General features: G+C 39.9%; 1 pseudogene; it reads right to left on the reverse strand.

The window, feature by feature from the left end:
* Positions 1 to 4,507: 4,507 nt before the first annotated feature.
* On the reverse strand, positions 4,508 to 6,276 carry LOC112907860 (cleavage and polyadenylation specificity factor subunit 6 pseudogene; annotated as a pseudogene).
* Positions 6,277 to 6,963: the final 687 nt, after the last annotated feature.

A 6,963-nucleotide genomic window follows, 5' to 3' on the forward strand; every position in this document is an offset into this window, starting at 1 on the left:
ACCACATCACAGACTTTGATTTTATCTTAGGAGCAATGTAAAACCACTAAAGTCTTATTTTAGAAATGAGTGATATGATCAGATTCGCTGTTTGAAAAAAGGAATCTGGCTACAATTCAGAGTATGTATTACAGAAGAAGAAGCCAGAGAAGATTCAGGAAGACTAGATAGGATGTTTTTTGTAATCCTTCAGATAAAGTAGGCTGGTGGTAGATGGCATGGAGAGAATTTGATGGGTTTTAGTAATATTTAGGTGGTAAAATTAACTGGGATTTATCATGTATTCAATGTGGGAGGGGTGAAGGACGGGAGAGTTAAGGATGACACTTAGCTTTTTGGTTCTAGGTACTGGGTGGATGATAGTTAACACCGAAGGAGGATTAGATCTGGAGGTGTTTAGTTAAGTGGTCTTCAGGATATCAAATTGGATATATCAAGTGGATCTTACAAGCAAGATCTAGGCTAGAGATTTAATTTGGGAGTCAATAATACTTACATGTAATTCAACCTATGGATGTGGATGAGGTAACTTAGGGAGTGAGTATGGAAAGGATAGGGACAGAAATACTGGGACAGAACCTTAAGGAACTCCAACATTGAATACCTAGAAAGAGGAGCATGGACCTGCAGAGCAGACTGGGGAGCATGGAGCAGAGTGAGAGAAGGAAAAGCAGTAGAATGTGGTAGTATGGAAGCCAAAGGAGTGTTCTTTAAGAAAGAGAAAAGATTAATTGTGTCAAATGACTCCGAGAGATAAAATAGGAGGATGGTAGTGTGTCCATTGGAGTTGGTGACATGGAGGTCAATGATGACCTTTCCTAAGGGCTGTTTTGTTGGATTGGTGGAGGACAGTCCAGAGTTCACTGAAGAATAAGGAAATGAATAGAATAAATTTATAGGCATTTTTAGAGAAGTATATCTATGACTGGGAAGAGAGATGAGTATGATACCCAGACCAGGCCAATCCTCATACTAGATCTTCCCCAGACACAGCAATTTGTACGGAGAACATCTCATGAACCAAGGCGGCCAATCAGAATCCTTTTGTGAGATTTTTCTAGGAGTATCCTGGAGCAGGGGTGGGGGGGAAAGGTCTCTTTACCTTTGTAATTTGGGGTTGTAAAAATACAGCCTGAGAACTGCCAGCAGCCATCTCCCCTGCCAAATTGAGAGAGCTCAACAAATAAATAAGCAGCATGAAGAGAGGCACAGAAATGAGGCACAGAGAACTCAGAGACAAGAAAAGAACCCAGACAGCATTGTTGAGCTCCTGGATCCAGCTCTGCCAGATCTGCCCTTGGACTTTCCAGTTCTGTGAGCCAATACATCTCTTTGTTGCTTAAATTACTTTGAAATCAGTTCCTGTTGCCTTTATCTGAAAGAGGCCTGTCTAAATCAAAATTGGAAACAGAACTGGCATGTAGAGAGTGACAGACCTACAGTATGGAATTTGCTGCTTTGAAACAGGAAGGTGGGCAGGAGGATCCCTTCATCTCCAACTGGGAAGATGGTTAACTTTATTATAAATTTGCAAACCATCTGGTTAAGCTGGTTTTATTGCATCCTGTAGATCAGTCCGTGTAACTGTTGGTCCGAATCTTGGAAAAGATCAAGATGCTGAGGTGGTTGCCACTTTTTGTAGCTCTCAGCAAGTATCTGCGTGGAAAGCAGCTGTGATCCACACTGGCCCATATGTAAGTGGAAAAGAAGGGCACAAAGTTTTCTTAAACAAGGCCATGTCTTCCCTCTGCCAAAAAATTTTAGATGGTTGAGAGCCATGGTGAATGTATAAGGATTTCCTATGTTGAAGTTAGAGAGAGAGAAGACAAAACCAGGGAGTCTGAAAATATCAGCAAATCAGACTGGGAGCAGGCAGGCCTGAGAATTGAGATGTGCTTGATTCCTTAGTTCCATCCCAACCACTGACAGTCCCTTCCCACAACAGTTTAATAATGACTTCGATTGCAAAGAACCATTCATTGGAATACAGCTTAAGAACAAGGAATAAATTATCCCTATCTCCAATCTAGCCCATTTGTCAGAGATGGAGACTCTTGTTTCAAAAAGACAGAAGAAATCCTTAAATGGGAGCTGGTCCAGAGTGAAGAATCATGATTCAGTATCATCTCTTGGTTTGGTTACTAGCCAGTCAATTTGAATCACATGTTTTCCAGCAGCGGTCTCAAGATATACATGCACATGTATATAAATGCGATGTTATTAGGTTCATATATATTTAGAATTATTATATCATCCCATTGAATTGAGACTTTTACAATTATGAAATATTACTTCTGATCTTGCATAATACTTCTTTCCTTAAAATATATTTTGTCTCATGTTAAAACAGACACTTCTTTTGGTTGGTGTTTGCATGGTGTATCTTTCTCCTTCATTTTGCTTCCAATCTATTTATGTCTTTACATTTAAAGTGTGTTTCTTGGGACGTCTGGGTGGCTCAGTGGTTGAGCATCTGCTTTTGGCTCAGGGCGTGATCCTGGAGTCCCGGGATTGAGTCCCATATTGGGCTTCCTGCATGGAGCCTGCTTCTCCCTCTGTCTATGTCTCTGCCTCTCTCTCTGTGTCTTCCATTAATGAATAAATAAAATCTTTAAAAAAAAATTAAAAAGTGTGTTTCTTGTTTCTTGTAAACATACATGGTTGGGGGAGGTCTACTTTTAAAAATCTAGTCTGGTAATTTAGTTTATTTGCGTTAGAGTGTTTAGTGTATTTATATTTAATATAATTACTGATATATTTGACCTTAAGCCTACCATCTTGCTACTTGCACTATGTCTCATTTATTTCTTTATTCTTCCCTTTTCTTTCTTGTTTTTTTTTTTTAAAAGATTTTGACTCGTGACCTGAGTCAAAGGCAGACGCTCAACCACTGAACAACCCTTGTTTTTTTTCTTGTTTTAATGAAGTGTGATCCTTTATTGTTCTATCTCTTCCATTTACCTCTTTGTTATGCCTTCTGTATTATTCTTTTAGAAGTCATCCTAGAAATTTCAAATGCACCTGTAGCTTTTTACAGTCTACCTTAAACTAGTACTTTTGCCACATTCAGAGCAATGCAGGAACTTCCTAGCAGTTCAAATCTATTTATCCCTCCCACCTTTTTAGTTATTACATACCATGTTAACATTTAACTCCACAAAACTCTATTATTGTTGTTGTTTTAATCAATCATCTTCTACAATTACCAAAATATTGACCCCTTTCAGTCATGTTCATGCTTTATTTCACTTCTCTATTTATATCTGGAATAATTTCCTTTCAGCTTTCAAGAAATTTAAAACATTTTTTTGTTTTTGTTTTCTTTTGTTTTACTATGTTTGCTGTAAAAAACTTTTTTCAGCTTTACTTCGTGTCTAGAATTCTAGGTTGTTTTGTTCTTTTTGACTATTTTTTCTTTGTTTATTCTTTTAGTTGGTTTAAAAAAATTTAATTCCAGTGTAATTAACATGCAGTGTTAAATTAGTTTCAGGTGTACAATATAGTGATTCAACAGTTCCATATATCACTCAGTGCTTATCACGACAAGGGCACTCTTTACTCTCCATTATCTCGTCCCCCCACCCTTCAACCCTCTTCCTTCTGGTAACTATCAGTTTGTTCTCTATAGTTAAGAGTCTGGTTTTTTGGTTTGTCTCTTTTTCTCTTTGTTTTGTTTCTGAGATTTCACATATGAGTGAAATCATATGGTATTTTTCTTTCTTTGACTTATTTCTTTTTTTAAGATTTTATTTATTTATTCATGAGACACACAGAGAATGAGTGGCAGAGACACAGGCAGAGGGAGAAGCAGGCTCCATGCAGGGAGCCAGATGTGGGACTTGATCCCAGGTCTCCAGGATAGCACCCTGGGCTGAAGGTGGCGCTAAACCGCTGAGCCACCAGGGCTGCCCACTAATTTCACTTAGCATTTATACCTTCTAGATCAATCCATGTTGTTGCAAATGGCAAGATTTCATTCTTTTTCATGGCTGAGTAATATTCCATTGTATATGTGTACCATATATTCTTTATCAATTCATCTATCAATAGACATTCGGGTCTCTTCCATAATTTGGTTATTGTAAATAATGCTGCAATAAACATACGGGTACATATATTTTGTCAAATTAGTGTTTTTTGTATCCTTTGGGTAAAGACTCAGAAGCAGAATTACTGGATCTTATGGTAGTTCTAATTTTATTTTTTTTGTCCCCATTAAACAGTTTATTACAACACTACATCTGTTGTAATCAAAGTGGTGCTGTTTACAGACATTATCATATGAACATTTTTAACAAGAGCAAACTACTATAAAAACAAGCATTTACTTGACGGTTTTTTTTTCCAATTGCTTGCACATTATAATGGCCAAATGTATATAACCAGTAATAAAGTTGCAAAAGCTATAACTTTTTAAATCACACAGGTTTCCTTCAAATAAAACAGTTAAGCAACATTAAAAAATAAAAGTAGAGCTACTGGTTACCATTTATGCAGATTTGCTTTATTCAGATCTATTCCTGTTCATTTTATCCATGAATCCTTACAGGTTCAGTTCAATCACAAGAAGCAAACTGCTGGACAAGCGTCATTTTTCCCCCATGAAGACTGTTTTGTCTTGGAAGGTGTTCCTCTTCCTTCAGCTTCTTCTAACGATGACGATACTCGCGCTCTCGTCCCGTTCTCAGTCCCGGTCTGGGTCCCAATCCTGGTGTCTCTCTCGTTCTCTGCTTCTCTCTCTATAATAATCATCATGAGGATCTCTACTACGGGATTTATGACGCCGACTCTTTTCTCGTGATCTACTATAGTCCCTCTCTCTTGATCATTCACGTCTTCTTGATCCAGAACCATAAGACTTGGATTCAATTCCATGAAGGCAATCTTGCAAAGAGCTAATAAGAACTTTGCAACGATCATCAGCAGATACTTTGGATTGTTTAATTAAAGAAATTGCAGTTACCAATGTCTCAATAGCACTCCCATAATAACCAGCACTGGCATCAGATACAGCTCTTGAAATAGCACTGCTTGAGATTGCCCTATTTCTATTAATGATTTCTTCAAACTCAGTTTCACTCAATGGTGTTCTTGCAGTATCCATTTCTCTCCCAGAAGGCCCATAGTCACCCCTGTCATAGGGTGGGGGTCGGCCATACGGATCTGTTGGCGGTCGGCCCCGGCTATCTGATGTAGGCATGCTGCTATTAGTTGGTGGAGGAAAGAAACCCGGGTTCACATGTGGAGCTGGTGGTGGGGCACCTGGAGGTGGTCCAGGAAGATGCGGAGGAGGAGCAAGTGTAAGGGGCGGCCCAAGAGGGCTGGGTAGGCGAGGTGGAAAGGGGTCTGGAGGTGGAGGTGGTCCCTGTTGTGGAGGTGGTGGGCCAGGAGGGGGGTTGGGAGGAAGCGGGCCCAGCCCAGGCTGCCCAAAAGGCTGTCCAGGAAAAAGAACTGGTGGTGGAGGGCGATCTCCTCGATTAGGAGGCCCAGCTAAAGGGGGAGGCAGAACCTGACCTGGAGGTGGAGGACCTGATGGACCAGGTGGGCCTGGGGGGCCCAAGGGTGGACGTGGCGGAGTCTGTCCAGCTGGAAAAGGGGTGGCGGTGGCCCTCCTGGTCCTGCTGGTCCAGGAAATCTGTCCCCACCGGGAATAGCCCCTGGAAAACGGCCCTGTCCTCTACCACCTTGTGGAAATGCTGCACGTGAACTGCCTCCTGGAGGACCAGCTTTACCTTCCCCAGACATTTGTCCTGATTGTGTAGTTTTCCTGGACTGCATTTCAAATTGACTCAGGAACTGTTTATTGCATGGAGTTACAACAGGATTCTGACCACGAAGTTCTCTTAGGCAACAGATCCATTAACTTTTTCGAGGATGCTTCAGATCCAACACCAACAAGGGCAAACCCCTTTGGCCATTTGCCCAATTTTCAAAAAATTTTATCTCCAAAATATCATTAACTCCCAAAGAATGAACTGCTTCAGTTAAGTCTTCATCTGTTGTCCACCATGTTAGATTTCCAATATACAATGCAATTCTCTTTCCAGTATACGTATAGACAACATTTGGTGCTGCTCCTTTACCCACATCATCACCAACAGTTGGTGGGAGAGTGTCCATGTAATCACGGTCTTCTGGGGCATCTCCATTATTTGCAGATGGAGAGATGACATCATCATACAAATCTATCTGATCATGCCCACCATATTCAGCTTCCTGGTTGAAATCCTCGCCCACATCCGCGTAGATGTCTATGTGGTCCATGCTGTCTGTCATCTTCTCTCCCAATTTTAATTTTTTAAAGAACCTCCATACTGTTTTACAGAGAGGCTGCACCAGTTTGTATTCCTAACAACAGTGCACAAGGGTTCATTTTTCTCCACATTCACTTGTGGCCAACACTTGTTGTTTCCCGCGTTTTTCATTTTAGTCATGTTGACAGGTATGAAGTAATATCTCATTGTGGTTTTGATTTGCATTTCCCTGATGATGAGTGATGTGGAGCATCTTTTCATGTGTCTGTTGGCCATTTGGATGTCTTCTTTGGAGAAATGTCTGCTCATGCCTTCTGCCCATTTTTAAATTGGATTATTTGGGGCTTTTTGGTGTTGAGTTATAGAAGTTCTTTATATATTTTGTATACTAATCCTTTACCAGAGGATACCAAGATTAAAATCAGCCTGTATTCTGTCACAAGAACTATGTTCTCCTTTCAAGCCTTCATCAAGCTCATTGATGTTGAATCTACAAAAAAAATAAAATGCACCAAAACTGACAAACTCATGTTCATAATAAAATAAGCAAATAAAACCTAAACATTTGATCACAATTATTAAGACTAATGTACTCATGTTCATAATAAAATAAGCAATAAAACCTAAATATTTGATCACAATTATTAAGAGCTACTAGATTCGTGTATGTTGTGCTGGTCAAAGTAAAATTTGAGATGCCTATTGCATA

The sequence above is a fragment of the Vulpes vulpes genome, chromosome X (assembly GCF_048418805.1).
Source record: "Vulpes vulpes isolate BD-2025 chromosome X, VulVul3, whole genome shotgun sequence".
Lineage (NCBI taxonomy): Eukaryota > Metazoa > Chordata > Mammalia > Carnivora > Canidae > Vulpes > Vulpes vulpes.